This window comes from Lontra canadensis, unplaced genomic scaffold (genome assembly GCF_010015895.1).
Source record: "Lontra canadensis isolate GAN:19392208 unplaced genomic scaffold, GSC_riverotter_1.0 scaffold138, whole genome shotgun sequence".
NCBI classification, from domain to species: domain Eukaryota; kingdom Metazoa; phylum Chordata; class Mammalia; order Carnivora; family Mustelidae; genus Lontra; species Lontra canadensis.
Genome location: NW_022631132.1, coordinates 1964654 through 1981749, shown reverse-complemented (window position 1 = coordinate 1981749; position 17096 = coordinate 1964654). Strand labels below are relative to the sequence as shown.

At 40.1% G+C, this 17096-nt stretch overlaps 1 protein-coding gene across 4 annotated transcripts in view; it reads left to right on the top strand.

Annotated features, from left to right (window-relative positions):
• The window catches only part of MBNL3 (muscleblind like splicing regulator 3), a 101861-nt gene that overhangs the window by 43359 nt on the left and 41406 nt on the right, over positions 1 to 17096 (top strand). The gene's annotated exons all lie outside the window — the stretch shown is intronic.

The window sequence follows — 17096 nt, the reverse complement described above, 5'->3', positions numbered from 1 at the left end:
TTTTGTATAGGATTTAAATGTTGAATACAGTGATCATAATTCTTGTAGAGCCTAAAGAAGCCGTTTACTGAATTATAGCCCTATTAACTATGTTATCAAAATAACACTTGGCAGGGACCAGGCAGCCTTCAGAGGACAAGTGAAGTCAAACTCAAAGAGTATAAGGTGGAAATCTCACCATCCAGGAGGAAAATGGCCTTTAAAGTTTATTTATTTTAGTCATCTCTACACCCAATGCAGGGCTCAAACTCACAACCCTGAGATCAAGAGTCACACAGTCTACCGAATGAGCCAGCCAAGGGCCCCCAGAATACTTAAAGTATATTTTGAACCTTTAACTTGAACCTGGGTACCAAACTAGGTTCACTGAATTCTCTTCCTGAATAGATTAACTAATTTCAAATTTCTGAGTACCTTTTATAAGGTAAGTCTTACTGCCAAGGTCATCAAACCCAAATATTATGTACTAGACTATAACCAAAATACGAGAGCAAACGAGATATTATGTAGAATAGAACATATGTGATTGCAGAACAAGAAAATGCACTGACTTTCATGTTTTATTCATAGTTATCTTTAAATTAAGGATAAAGATGTATCAATTAAAGCACAGAAGAAAAATGGTAATTGATTCCTAGTTTAATAAGATTTGCTACAATGCATTTGAGAATTTTTTTTCAAAATACATGAAAGTGAATAATAAGAGATATATATATATATATATATATATATATATATAATAAGCCTAATAAGAACCTGTTTAATTTCTTGATATTGTTTTAGCCTCATCATGACCAGTTTTACCTCATGAACGTTTTTATGTATGGCTGCATTGGCTGACAGAGATGTATTCCTTTATGTGATCATTTCTTCAGAAAACGTTTCATCAAGTGACATTCTCCGTCGCTAGTTAATTTAACTTATTTTGTGGCTACTACTTTTCATTTGGGATCCTCCCAAGTTAAGAATGGAAACTTGTTATTGTAAAAAAAAAAAAAACAGTAGTTTTTGCCATTGAGAATGGCAAATTAATGAGAATGGCAAACTAATATAATTAACTGAATTGCCCTTATTTGCAGAAGATATGATTATAGGGCTTATTCTCTACATCTCACTATCATTCGAGTTTCATCTATAATTATTTTGTGTATTATTGAAATCTCCTGCTGCATTACCCAGCAATGCCTTGAAGAAGAAAAGAGCCCTGGGCTAGTTGGGGTGAGGGGAAACAGGAGATGTCTTTCATTCAGTCCAACAAGAGGGTCTGGGATAGCACGAGGCACTGTACATATGTTGTTTCAGGAGATCTGGGGGACAGTCCCAGCCTTGCTACTGTGTCTGACCTTAGCTACTTTTTCTGATAAGGCTTACGTTCCTTTATCTCTACGTACTTTCCAGGATTATTATGGAGAAAACATGAGGAGGAGTATCTTCAAAACAGCTCTATTTAGTTAGGGTTTATTGTTGAACTCTACAAACTCATGTTCCAAATGGACATACCCAAATCCAGTTGCCATGAGTGTCATATTAGTTCTTCAAGCTAAGTATCACTGTTTTTATAGATTTCTCTTTGTTGTTGTTCTTTAAAGATTTGATTTATTTATTTGACAAAGAAAGAGACAGCGAGAGAAGGAACACAAGCAGGGGGAGTGGGAGAGGGAGAAACAGGCTTCCCACGGAGCAGGGAGCCCGATGCCGCTTCGGGGCTCCATCCCTGGACCCTGGGATCATGACCTGAGCCAATAGCAGTTGCCTAACGACTGACCCACACAGGCGCCCCTATAGTTTACTCTTTGATCGAGAGTTCCTTGCAGGCTTTGTAAATTCTTTCTGTGCAGACATCCGGTGAAAGGAGATAGGCGATCCTCCCAATCAGTGGTATATTTTAGGTCAGTTCTTGTACTTAAAGTGCCATAAAGGAAACATTTTGAAGAAAATAATAAGCAAAGGAATTGTTAACAAAACACATGCTGCACTACCACTTTGAAGGTTGGAAAATGTTTAATTCAGAGACTACATAGATAATGGCCAATGAATATTAATAAGCCACTTAATTATTTAACTATACTGTCTACTCACTGCATCCAGTGTTTTTAACATAATTTTTGCATTATGTTGATATCTTGATGACCAGTCATACAGGATAAAGACAATTTATATAATCCTCACATTTTCAAATTTTAATGAAAACTTTAATATTTCAAATACACAAAGCCTTTCAAACAGTTAATTAATTTGCCATTTAGACAGCACATTCATCCCAGTTCCATGTCTGCCCAAAAGCTTTGTGGTTCTCTGCTTTTATATTATTCCTTATCCACAATATGCATGAACGCTATACTAAGCTGAGGGTAATTGACCTGTGTGGATTGTATGAGGACCCTGTCTAAAATACACAAATAACATACCTCAATGTTTATTGCAGCATTTGCTACTCTCCTTGAGGTTGTATCATTGAAACACCTTTGAAATCCATCTGTGCACTCTTTCTATTTCCGTGAGTGGTTAAATAATTGAAGCAATCATTTGATGAGTTTTGGGCTGCTGCTTTTGCTGTTCCATGTTTTGTTTTTCTAAGGATTCCATTAGCACTAGGTACGTTACCAGATGATGATGGTTCTTTGCCTTCATAATAGGCACAATACACACAGTATTCTATACTCACCTCATAATGAGGAATTGTTGTAAAAAAAAGGAGGGCGAGCTCGATGGCTAATCGTGCATTGTGCTGAAGTGAATGTTGAGTGTTCACTGACGAAGGCTGCACCATCTTCAGATAGAGCTCTAGACAGTGCGGCCCACAGACTGATTTCCAGCTACATAAAAAGGTCTCATGTCATGTTGATATGCAGCTGTTTTTGACTCAATTGCCTAGCCTGCTTGGCATGTTGATTTGAAAATTCTCTCCAAAATATTGCTTAACCTGTTCTTTGCCAATTTCTCAATATGACAGTTTGCCACTGACATATCCTGATACTTTCAGGGCATGTCCCTTACATTTAACAAAAGATCATCCCTAAAAATACCACACTAGAATCTTTGTGATCATTTCCGTAGCCAAGATTGTTATTGTCGTGTATTCTGCTTCGACGATGTCATGATGTCTTGCTCTGTCCCCTCTGTACTTGAAGCAGGGTGACATCAGCCACGTGTTATCCAGGAAGGATGTAAATGCTGCGATCATTTCATTATGGGGTATCGACGCCCATTACATCTGCCTCCTCTACTCCCCACGCTGAGTAGTTTTGTAACAAAAATTTCCTGGCAAAGGTCTTGGCAGCGGACATTGTCAGAGGACAGCCATGTCAACCCATCTACATTCCTAAAAGATGGAAACTGGGTCCAGAATGCACATAAACTAGCTCCACGTGATGTCTTCAGACATCGCACATGATCACAAGCGTAATCACATTTTGACAAGTGGAACCTGTCGTGTCAGCGCACGGATGTGAATCCACCCTTGTAGGTCAGATTGTCCTGAGTCACCTGTATATTCTGTACTATGTCTCACTAGTCACAGTCATTTTCACCAGTTTAAAATTTGACTGAATATTTATGTCATCCCTGTTTGCTAAGGGAAAACTTGCTGGGAGCAGAAGACATAGCAACCTAATCCCAAGGGTCACTGGATTATGCAAGACTCAGAACCATTTCTAAGCTTTATCAGAGAGATCTGCTTGCACTATAAAGATACATAAATAGCACCTGTCATCCTCAGATTCCAGGAAAATCATATTGTACCTGAGGATCTCTATCTTCAGGAATACTGACCTTGAAAAGGAAATATCTTTGGTAAAAGTCAGTGCCATTTCGGATGTTTCAAAAACTTTTTTTGAAAGAAAAGTGGAATTACAATTAGAACCAAAACAAATACACACTGTTAGCTCAACCTAACTTTTTTAATATTTTATTTTGGAATAATTTGAGGCTTACAGAAAAGTTGCAAAAGTAGTACAAGGATTAGGGGCACCTGGGTGGCTCAGTGGTAAGGCAGCTGACTGTTGATTTCATCTCGGGTCATGATATCTGGGTCCTGGGATTGAGTTCCCCACTGGGCTCTGTGCTCGGTGAAAAGTCTGCTTGAGATTCTCTCGTTCTCCCTCTGTCCCTCCCCCGGCTCACTCACTCTCTCCCTAAAATAAATAAATCTAAAATAAAAGAAGATAAGATAAAATAAAATAAAATCTTTAAAAATAGTACAAGGAGTTCCAGCATACCTTTCACCCAGCTTCCGGTAATGTCAACGACTTACCTTATGTAGCCCAGTTATCAAAACCAGGAAATTAACTCTAGTACAATATTATTAACTAAACTAGAGACCTTATTTGAATTTAACCAATTTTCCCCCAATGTCCTTTCTCCATTCCAGGATCCAATCCAGGATCCCGCATTGTACTTATTTGTCCTATCTCCTTAGTCCCCTCCAATCTGTGACAGTTCCTCAGTCTTTCCTTGTCTTTACTGACCTTGACACTTTGGATGTGTACCAGTCAGTTAGTTTGTAGAATGCCTCTCAATTTGGGTTTGTCAAATGTTTTCTTATGATTGGATTAGGGTTGTGCATTTTTGGCAAAAAAAAAAACAAAAAAACACAGGAAAGATGTGCATGATATCTGAGAGTACCTGATGTTGGTGTATCTTATCACTCGTTATATTAACCTTAATCACTTGATTAAGATGGTGTCTGCTGGGTTTCTCTGCTGTAAAGTGATCAGTTTTCTTTTTGTGCAAATTGACAAATATCTTCCTCATTTATTCATCATCTCCTACAATATGCCGTTGATTTTAAGGGGCATCCTAATATCTAAGCTGTTAAAATGTAAATGAGTGTCTGTCTTAGAAGTGATTGGGTAGTGCGTTTCTATAATTACGGTCAATCAAGAAGGGGAGGGAAGAGAAAATAGACCAAGAGCATGACAGGAAAGGAAGGAGTGATGGGCCCCCAGAATGGCAGAACCCTCGAGGATGAGAAGCCCAAGAAGTTTTGGGATGTGTGTGTCCCTATCATGTGCTACTGCGGGGTGGAACTTGTGTGGAATAAAATCAGTGCGCCTGGCCCCCTTAACTTGGGATCCTCCTACATTGGGAAGCAGGTGTTCTGCCTTTGTTTCCAAGATAATATTTCCCCCGATTGTAAAAGTTATCCATCTCTATGAAGAGAAAGGAAAAGACAAAAAGCAATCTTAAAAATCATATGCAAGATGATAAAAATAAAATGTAATGAAAGGTAGGTAAAGTGTAAACATCATCCCCGCTGTGCCAATATCACCATTAACGTTTCTGTGTGTTTCCGTCCAGTGTTTCCGTCCTTTATATGACTGTCCATTTGTATCATAAACCTTGCCTTACCTCCTGTGTCCTCACAGACCTCTCTCCCTCGCTCCCTCCCCCACCCACCCTGGACAGCCAACCTCTCCCTCCATTTACACTTCCTGCTAGTCTCATGTTCCTCCCAGGGTACAAAAAAGGAAAAGAAAGAAAAGAAAAGAAAAAAGAACAGAAAAGAAAAGGGAAGGGAAGGGAAGGAAAAAGGAAAGGAAAAGAAAAAACGAAAGAAAGAAAACAAAATCTAGATACTGCCGGATCTCTCATTCAGAGACTTTTAAAAAATATGCCATTTATTGTGGCAATTTTTCTGGTTAGAAAATAAAAATATCATTTATAGAAAACTATAATATAGAGACAAAGATTTCAAAAAGACCAAATCTGTAAGTCTGTTACCTGACCAACATTTTCAATACATATGTCCTTTCAAAATTTCTTTTAATGACAACTGTTTCCTAAAAAAAAAAAAGTTTCAGTCATTCCATGGAATTCCAAAAGCTTTTCATACTCGTGCAAGAATAGTATTTTAGAAACAGACTTAATGTAAAAGATTCTATTTTTCAAATAGTATGCAGCCATCAGAAATTATGTTTGTGAGGACTATGCAATCATAATAATAAGCTTTATCTTCTAGTGAGTGCCTACAATATTCCAGAAACTTCACACATGCTGACTGTAATCCTCACCACAATGCAGTGTAAGCTTTACCATGGATGGGCCAGGTTTTGCCAGCTGTGTGGTCTTGAATAAGTACCCAACCTCCCTGTCCCTACCTTACCTCATTTGTGAAAACAGAGAACCTTCTAGCACCTGCCTCTGGAGTTACTGAGCATTCAAATGAGGTGATCCACATAAGGCGCTTGGAACAGAGTGCTCATTATCAGCACCCAAGAAATGTCTATGTTCACCAAATAAATTTCAGGTGCCCTGACAATTTAAACATGAAAAATAAAATTGAACCATGACAGTAGTAGAAGAAAGTGTAGGTGAGTACTTTTGTAATCTTGGGGGTGGGCAAGACCTTCTAAGTGCATTATCAGAGGCAGAGGCAATCAAAGCAAAGGATTATTAGAACTGAACACATAATACAAATCATGGCTGAGAGACAGAAAACACCAAAAAGCTAGAAGATAAGCAATAATTAGGGAGAAATTTTTAACTAATTTGACTGATTAAAAAGGTCTTTAAGGGGCGCCTGGGTGGCTCAGTGGGTAAAGCTGCTGCCTTCGGCTCAGGTCATGATCTCGGAGTCCTGGGATCGAGCCCCGCATCGGGCTCTCTGCTCAGCAGGGAGCCTGCTTCCTCCTCTCTCTCTGCCTGCCTCTCTGCCTGCTTGTGATCTCTCTATCAAATAAATAAATAAAATCTTTTAAAAAAAAGGTCTTTAATATTCAACGAGCTTTACCGTAAAAAAAAAAAAAATACGATGATATTTTCCTGGAAAAGTAAAGGATAGAAAGTAAGAAGGTAAAGGATAGAAATAGTCAAGCAAGACAGTCTCATGTGGCCAGTTTATGCCTGAGGACATTTTGATGAGCCCTCCTGGCACGGCTGCCCTGACACCTGACACAGCCACCTGTTTCCACTGTCCCCAACACAGCGTACCCCTCATCCTCCCTCTCTCCCCAACTCCGGTCCAGAGAACTCTCACCCTGTAATTTAATTCTTTCTGCATTATTTATGTGTTCTTCAACAAAACTGTTACTTCTAATAAAAAAAAATTTTTAGAGAGGGCTAACCTCCCAGGGGAAACTGAAATCATCTTTATAAGAGAAGTTTCATGATATTAAATATAGTGTTTGCATACTCAAATCCTGAGGAAAAAAGGTTGAGAATTTCATTGAGCATTTCCTCTACATTCTGGCATTCTGGAGCTGCGAACAAGGCATCTTACATGTTCCAAATACCTTCCTTCTTCCACTCCACTCAGTGTCCGTAGACAGGTAGATAGATAGATAGATGGATGTGATTTATTCATCCATTCACTGGACAGGTACTTCAGGAGAACCTGTTGGGTTGCAGGGTGTTGTGCTAAGCAGAGGAATCCAACAGTGAACAACAAACAGTCCCTGCCCCATGAAGCAGACAGTCTAGTTGGGGGAGGGGCAAACAAAAAGGAAGTCGGTATTCAGGTGAATGACATCTTCCGGTATGAAGAAAAAGGAGGCAGGGAAAGGACACAGAGAATGCCAGGGGCTGCTGTTGTATATAGAGTGGTCAGGTGGTGGTATTGGAGGAGAGGCCTGAAGGAGGTGAGTGGGCGGGTTATGAGGATTTCTGAGAACGTTCCAGGCAAAGAGAACAGCCACAGCAAAGGCCCCAAAGCAGGAGTGAGCCTGGTGTGTGTGTGCTGAATCTTGAGGTCACCAGGATGACTGGAGCAGAGGGATGAAGGGGGAGAGGTAAACGGGAGTGAGGAGATCAGGTGGGGCTGTGTCTATCATGGTAAAGGCTCAGAGCGTGTCCCAGATGAGGAAGGATCCTGGAAGCCCGTCTTAGGCGTCACTGGACTCTCCTGATGTAGATCTTTTCCCTGCTGCTTTTGCTCTGTATTTTCTGGTGTAATAAATCTTAGCCAGCGAGTCTTAGAAGTCCTCTGGCGAATGGCCAAGCAAAGCTCTTCTATACATTGTTCTTTTTCATACATTATTTACTTGATGATTTTTTCTTTTACTTTTGACATTTTAGAAAAATGTGAAGTGTTTTCTTTCCCTTTTGGTTTTTTAAAATTTAATTTTTGAATGGATAATGTATTTTAATCTTTCAAAAATTTGAGCAATTGGCCATGAATTGATGAATAGATAAAATATGTTTTCTACATGCCATGGAATAGTATTTAGCTATAAAAGGGAATGGAGTACTAACACGGATGACCTTGAAAACGTTATGTTAAGGGCAAAAAGGCAGTTCAGAAAGATTCCATATTGTATGATTCCATTTATATGAAGTATCCAGAGTTGTCAGATCCGTAGACGGAAAGCATATCAGTATTGCCAGGGACATTGGTGGCAAGGAGAGAAAAGGTTGAAGGAGCAGTAGGAAGCAGCTGCTAATGGATAGAATGCTCTGGAAGTAGACAATGGTAACTGTTGCACAACTTTGTGAATAACCTAAAAACCACTGACGTGTACACATTACAAGGGGGAGCTTTATGATATATGAATATCTAAAAAAAATTAAAAATTAAGTATAAGAGGTTTGCATTAAAAAACCAATAAAGGGTATGCAATGAGGTTTCCCTCTCATTTTTTTTTCTGCAGCTAACCTGATGACCTCACAACCAATGTATTGAGTTTTCTCTCTCCCATAAATATTTTATGAACAGACATGCAAATATATATGTACATATTCTCACTTTTTTACACAAATAGTGGCATACAGTTCTTCTCTTTGCTTTTTTTTATTTACAAGTGTTAAAAGGAGAGGAGAAGATATACCATGCTGACATTAATCATAAGAAACGTGGAGGTGCTGTATTTGTATTATCAATATATAGATTTATATTAAGGATAAACAGAATTGCACACAAGTACTGGGTTCTAGTTAGTAAATCGGTTACTCACAGGCACATATAAGTACTTTATATGGATGCTGGGGTTGAACAAGTAAGTGAATAGAGAATAGATCGAGATAGCCGGCTTCCTCACTATCAGAGAAGAGTTAAAAATAAGGAAAAGGGGAGGACTAGAACAAATCCTGTGGTGTGGATTAGAGTGGAAGCATCAGTATGTTCATTTTCATATGTCCATGGATAGATGCAGAAATAGACATGGAGGTGTGTATGCGGGGATCACCATACATGCTTATTTCTCTCAGCTCTGTCCTAGGAGGACCTACAAGCAAGGGCACCCCAATAGTAATAAACACACCTAGCACCCGGATTTTGGTCTCTACCATTCTTCCAGAAAGGATCCAGGGCTCCTTGGAGTAATGGCTGATGCTGGACTGAGGCAGGGAAAGTAAAAGTGAGCCTGTAAGTGTCTTGTGGTGCCAGAAAGTAAGTGCTTACAAAAGAGTGGGGCATAAGAGGTCACGGGAGCCAGTCTGAAGGAGCTCCCACTGGCCAAAGTGTCAAGGTCATGAAAGACAAGGAAAGACCAAGGAACTGTCACAGATTGGAGGAGACTAAGGAGACATTGACAAGTTAATGCCATGTGAGGTCGTGGAATATGTCGTGGAACAGAGAAAGGACACTTGGGGGAAAATTGGTGAAAATAAATAAGTCTCTAGTTTTGTTAATATCATACTAGAGTTCATTTCCTGGTTTTGCTAACCCTGCTATGTGTGGTATGGAAGTTGCTGACATTATGGGAATCTGAGTGAAGGGTAAGTCATGGACTCTCTGTACCAGTTTTGCAATTTCTCGGCAAGTATAGAGTTATTCCAAATAAAATGTTTCTAAAAGTTAGCTTTTATGTTCTTACATGAGCACCTCCTGTCCTCTGATGCTCAGAAATACAGTGGGATATTGTTTCTTTTCATTTTGCCTTCTTTGACCTCGGGTATGGTAATGAGAAAATGCTGATATCCATCCAATGGCTCATCCTGGGCCTGACCCCAAGCAGCTGGATGAGTCAGAGAGTGAACTCCTTAAGAAAGCATTCCTACCCAGACTAGCACTTCACAAATGGAGAGGAAAATCAAAAATTTGGGCTGGAGAAGGAAGACCACTGAGTTTAGACTGTTAGCATTTCCAGATAAGGAAACTGGAGACCCAGTATGGGAGAGTTGCCGGCTCAAGATCCCATAAGCAGTTGTTAGAGGGCCCGGGGACTCCAGGGTTCTTCTAATCATTTCTGTTTTTCCCTCTGCGGAGAAGAAGGAAATAGCGATAACATCAATTGGGCTATTATTTTCCTAGACCAGCCCTTAATCATCCAGCCCTTACCTTGGTCAGATTGTCACATGACACTGGAGGTGAGGTTGTGGTTCCCTTTGACTTTTTGAACTTCAAAAGGCGGGCGGGGTGGGGGAAAAGCCAAGGTTGCCTTTCCTAATGCCTCCCTCATTTATTGTTTCATGACACTGTATTTAGAGTAAGACTTTTTTTGAGAGAGAGGGAGAGAGGGAGCCTGAGCTGGGGAGAGGGGCAGAAGGAGAGAGAGAATCGTAAGCCGGCTCTGCACCCGAGGTGAGGCTCAATCTCACAACCCTGAGATTACAACCTGAACCAAAATCAAGAGTCCGACGCTCAACTGATTGAGGCACCCAGGCTCCCCACATTTAGATTAAGACTTTTTATGTTAAGGCTCATATTTAGTTCTTTGACAAGAGTCGGAACATCGAGCTGTCTGGACTCCCTTGTCCATCTCTCTCCCCAGAACCCTGTGTTGCTAAGTTAGTTAGCTAGAGTTGGGGCCTGTAACTGGCTGTGGATCATGGACATCTCGGCTGCATGAAACTCTGGCATCTGATTCTGTTGATTGTATCAGTTGCAGTGACAGTTCAGCTTTATTGTGAGTCAAATATTCTTCCGTCAAATCACTTGGAGTCTAACCCAACCCATTTAAAATGTTTTATGGGAGCATAGCTCAAGATCATTTCTCTCCACCTCAAAGCCACGGTTGCCATTCGTTTGTATTTTTCAACCACATTTGGTGCCATGACGACTGACCCCTTGTCACAGGACCCCCAGATGAGCGTGTGAGATCTGAAAATCAGAAGTTGGAGAACTACTATATGCCAACTCTTTTGTTCAGAAGAGACTCACGTGTTAGAGAACTATATACCTGATCCTACTTGATCATTAAATAATTCTCTTCATGTCCTGGGGCTGTCTGGAGTCGTTACAAATATTGTCTTTTTCTCTATTTCAAGTATTTGTGAAATGTTGATGCTTCTGTGTGTCTGTACTTCTGTGCGTCTGGAAATAGCAATTAGTTTTTTTGAGAAACCTGACTTTATTCACAGAACATCGTTTACCTACTGCTCTCTTTTGCCCGTAGAGATTAGCTTTCTGTTTGTAACGTCCCTGAGCTTACCCTCTTTTCCTCTGTCTCAATCTGCTGCTTGATTATTGACCTACAGGGTAAGACTTTCCAGAGGAATCTTTTTTTTTAAGATTTTATTTATTTATTTGACAGAGAGAGATCACAAGTAGGCAGAGAGGCAGGCAGAGAGAGAGGAAGGGAAGCAGGCTCCCTGCTGAGCAGATAGTCGATGCGGGGCTCGATCCCAGGACCCCGGGATCACGACCCGAGCCGAAGGCAGGGGCTTTAACCCACTGAGCCACCCAGGCGCCCCCAGAGGAATCTTAATGGTCCGTTCTTTTCTTCTGTCTCAATCTGCTGCTTGGGTTAGATATTCCAGAGGAATCTTAGCGTCTGTTCTTTCCTCATTATCTCTGAGTAATCTTTTCATTTTCTTCCATATTTTCTCCTCTCTGTAATCAGTCTTCAGTTTCTTAAATTAATGTTTTTGGGCGTTTTTGTTTGTCTTTTTTGTTTTGTTTTGTTTTGTTTTTTCTGTAGTTGATGCTGTAGAATCCAGATTCTCCATCCTGCTTGGGTTTTTGAAACAATGCTTTTATTTCTGTGCCTTTGGTTCCCAACCACAGGGTCAAGTTGTACTGCTAGATGTAATTTGAAGTTGATCGGCTCATTTTCCTGTCTTTCTTAATATTGCTTTCTTAAAAGTCAGTAAATGATTCCATTTATTCTTCTACCTTTTATTCTCTAAACAATCTCCACTATTTGGACTTGGCCGTCTTATCTCCAGAGTCAGAGTAAATCATTTCTTTTAATATCTTGTCCATAATGAGTTTGTCTAATATTGCTTAATCTAATCCACGATTTAGTTAAGTACAGTGGATCCATCAATTTTGTGGCTATAGGATCCATCAATTTTGGCAGGTATAACTTGGCCACGGGCATTTAAATATTGGCTGGAAATTGGATTTTGTTTTCTATCCTACGTGGGCATATGTTTTTTGCTGGAATTCAAATTTTTATTTACCCACCGGAAATTGGTAGAAAAGAAATTTGCCCCTACCCATGTTCTCTTGGGTATGCGGTGGACAGTGAAGGCAGTTTCCAAACTGTGAAAACCATCCAAAAGTTTGAAAATGTCAGCTCCACAGTGCTATAACTGTTAAATATGCGGTATATATGACAAATTCCCTCAGCTAAGACAGATCCTACGTGTCAGCCATGATTTGCTAGCTAACTACAGAGTAGTAAGGTTCTAATTTCTGTCTTTAGCACACGGCAAGGCAAACAAGAAACCTTTCTCTCTGGGACTTGAGACACTTACCCATCTTTTATATGCATCTAGGTATGCTGCGTAAGCAACAATGTAGTTAGGACCAATCAGCTCTTACTCAGTTCCAAATGCTTTTTGGAGACTCCATTTTTAAAGATGATGGTCTTTTTAGACCAGCCACCTTGCCACGTTGCTTAACATTTTTGTTCATTGTATTTGTGAAAGGGTAACACTAAAGTAATGCTTTGAGAATGTTTAATATCTCAAGAACTCTGTGTTCTTGTTTTAAACATTTGGTGATTACCCATCTCAAGCTGTTTCTCTGTTGTTAATGTTCATGCTTATCACGCACTCCATGAAACAAACAAAGGAAAGTTTTGCAGCTTTTGTAGGAACATGACCTCTAGAATTTTTGCAATTTCTTGGTTATTTCACTTTTTTATTACCTAGCAAAGCATTCTATGTGGAAACAAATGAAATCTTAAAATACAAATAACTGCAACATTTTAAAACTTTGTGTCTATTTTGCCAGTCCTCCCATGGAGGAAGGATTTATATTTTTTCCAGCTTTATTAAGGTATCATTGACATACAACATGGTGTAAATTTAAGGTATACAACATGATGATTTGCTGCAAGTATATAGTGTGATATCATTAGCAACATAGGGTTAGTTAACCACTGTCACTTCCATAAGTACTGCTTTGTGGGGAAAATATTTAAAATTGACTCTCTTAGCTAACTGAATCAGTTCACTAAAGTCACCAAGTGTCACATTAACATGCCCAGAAATTATTTGTCTTATAACTGAAAGTTTGTACCCTTTGACCAACATCTCCCCATTACCCCTAACCCCCGGCCCCTGGTAACCGCTACTTGGTTCTCTGTTTCTGTGAATCCATCTTTTTTAGATTCCTTGTATAAGTGAGATCATATAATATTTGTCTTTCGGTGTCTGTTATTTCACTTATCATAAGGACCTCCAGGTCCATCCATGTTGTTGCCAAGGGCAGGATTTCCTTCTTTCTTGTGGCTGAATAGTATTCTAGTGTGTGTGTGTGTGTGTGTGTGTGTGTGTGTGTGTGTATCCTTTTTTTCTTTCAAAGAAGCCTTAGAAGTTGTCTTGATAAATGCCTGTTTCTTGGGTGAACTACGGATGTAACCATGGAAATATCCGAAACGAAGCATGGTAGCAGCAAGTAGCATAAATAGAGAAAATGCCGCCTTTTAATAACATCTCAAACAAGGGCTCCTTGTGTGGCCTTGAGCAGGACACAGGAATCCTCCTACCTCTGTTTCTCTTCATACAAGAACAAGCAGCCCCACTCAATTTGTAGGGCTATTGGTTGTGGTTTACTACAAGCATTTTATAAATGTCAGGAGTCATTTAATGCTGAAAGTTCTGTTAAATCCATTAAGAATTCTATATATGTTCAATTTCCCAAAGAAATGAGTCATTCAACAAACATTTATGGAAACCTATTACTTGCTAGGCTCAGGGCTCTGTACTGTGCCGGCTACAGTCATGGAAGACTTGATCCCTGCCTGACCCCTTCCGATGAAGCCGCCTGTGATCTTCTGTACCATAACCAAGGTACAAACTAACCACTAGGAGTCCAGGGGGAGAGGCAGGGGCTGGGATTACATCCAGCTGGGGCTTTGAGAAACGCAGTCATGGGAGAGGTGCTGTCTGAGGTATTCTTCCAAGGAAGGATAGGAAGATATTTCGGGTAGATGGCATAATCTGAGCAAAGACAGAGACGGAAAGATGGGATGTGTGGGGAAGGAGTTACGCGGGAAATCAGCCTGGCTGAAGCTAGAGGTGTGTTGGCCGAGGAGTAGCCTTAAAAGCCACGGAAGAGTTTGAACTTGATTTCATAGCTCTGAGGAGGCTGACCGGTTTTAAGTAGGGAAATGACATCATCAGCCTATTTGAGAGGAGTTGGGAGAGCATGAGAGACTGGCAATTTGATGGGGGGGGGCATCCTCTTAGAAAGTGGTGAAGTATTGAAGGTACGAAATGGTAACCATCTGAGCCAGGTGTGGCAGGGGGAAGAGAAAGCCAGGGATGCGCGTGAGGCGTTGCTGAAGTCAACACGGTTAATTAAGGAAGAGGGGTTGATGTTCTTCTCCAGCCCATGGCCACTGTGTACCCTTGAATATCTGATCTCATTCAATTTTAAGTGAACATCTGCCAGATTTTTCTCAGTTTCACGTCAGATGCCATCTTGTTTACCACGTAGCTTCTGTGCCTAGCACATGTATAGCCTGTATCACAAGCTTGGAAAGTATTTGTTGAATGAAACGCGAGCTTGTCGAATCACTTGACAAAGGGAGAATAAATACAGGCTCACCTGCCTGGTGCCCTGTCGGCTCTCTTTCTGCATCTGTACTTCCACCCCGCCATTTGGTTTTTACTTAAATATGAATGAAAATTGTATACACGCATGTGCTGACTCTCCTCTCTCAACTACATTTTAACCTACGTTTGATGGCTTACACATTGGTGGTTTTTGGAAATTTAATTTCATCCCTTAGCATTATAGAAATGTTCTTGGCCGCATGTTGTTGGATGGTCTCCAAATGTTGCATTTTGAATGCTTTTACCCTGTATATGGATTTTTTAAAATTTTGCTGAGTGGCCCCTGTTAAATATTATTTTAAAATAATTAGTGTGATAATCTAGTAATAGTCAAGCATTATTTTTTTTGGCCTTAGAATGTTTGAAATAGAATTTTACAGCAGATGGCTAGCTTGCAAATCAAAGTATTCCTGGAAACATGATTAGTGCTAATAAGGTCATTCTGAGTCAAGTACAAGGTCATAATGTGCAGAAAGGGGTTCTGTGTAAAAAGTGGCTGCCTAGTGCAATAAAAAATACATTTGAAGCTTAATTAATAACTTACTCTGAATGTACAGTGATCTTTTAAAAGTCCAAAGAGTTTGAGCATAGAAGGGCAAAGAAAAATTCACAGAGAGGGAGCCCATGCACTGACATTTTTAAATAAACTTAACTAGAGCCCTCAATAGCTAGAACTGAGTCCAAGTAATCGGTTTTTAAAAGAAATGGGAAAAATGATTTCAAGATGTGTTTTTAAAAAGGTTTTCTAGACTTATGAGCTGTACCTTGGAATTTGTGTAGTCAAGCTCAATCTCTTACACGTTCTCCATCTTGTGCTCCTTTCTGCATGGTGATACCTGTTTTTCAGGACAGAAAATGCTGTGGGTGTAATCCTCAGTAATCAAGATATAATTCACATTTGGCACCTAACTCTACTTTCAAGCACAGGAAAGATGCCTGGAATATTTTAGAAAAATGTCTCAATGAAAAAGGAAACTTTAATAATTTTCAGGATTTAGCAGCATTCAGCTGACATCATTGATATCTTGCAATAATATCCGTCATTGTGACTTGCAGATGTTATTAGGCAACTGATGGTTAAACCAAAACTGAGACTCTCTCATTTCTCCCCAGTTCTTAAGGTCTCACTCTGGGGGCACAGGACATCTAGTCCATCTTTGAAGTATTAGCTATAAAACATATTTAATTGTATTTCACTTGTTGCTCCCCCTAACTTCCTATTCTCCTTCCAGATAAATGCATGAGAAAAAATGACATTGCTTCCCAGTCAGAGATTGTAGAGAAGAATGAAGGAGAGGAAGGAAGGGAGGGAGGGAGAGAGGGAGGGGGAGGGAACGGGAGGGGAGGGAGGGAAGAAGGAAGAAAATTCAGAGACACTTCTTGGGAAAGGTTTTTCATTCTGCAGTACTTCAGCTCAATAATAATGTTTTTGAAACAAAACCAGAATGAAGGTGTAATGAATAAAATAACACACTAATGACAAGGGAGTTATAGAAAAAGTAAGACTCCCCCAGAGAGAGAATTATTTGTGCCATTTTTCATCACACATTTTCCATTATAAACTCCTTGGCTTTCCTTGAAGCCAAAATGAAGAGCTGTGATGAATTCCAGCTCGGAGAAGTGTCCTTCTCCCTCTCAGACGCGCTCCTCCTTCTCCAGGGGGCATCACTACATGGAGCACCTCAGTGACCTTTGATTTCTACCCTGTGGTTTTTCTGTGGTTTCTACCGCCATTGTGTCCCGGGCTAGAGCCCCTCATGCCTCTGCAGTCCCAGGAGAGATAAGATTTGCAAACTCCTCATGGGCAGGTTCCATGTCCTATTCTTCTGTGCCTTCCAAGGTATCCAGCATTCTTTTTTTTTTTTTTTTTTTTTTAATAAAGAGATGCTCTTTAACCAGTATACTTTCTTTTTTCAGGCAGTTCAATCCATTCTCCTATTTACTGGGGTTGCCAGAAAGCCCCAAGCTACATTTAGGGCCCCACCGAAGCAATTAGCCCAAGTCTAGAGTTTTGAAGTTTTTGATGTAATTATTCCTATCGCCCCACCTTCCCCATTACATTGTATCTCTCTTACTCTTTAGGCTTATGATAATGATCTTGCTGGCAATGTATCTTTCTTGTAAGTGCTTTCCAAGTCTTTGGGGGAAGGACGTAGTTGTATAACTAGTGAGAAAGCAAGGGGGCAAGGGAAGGGGCTAATTCCAGCTCT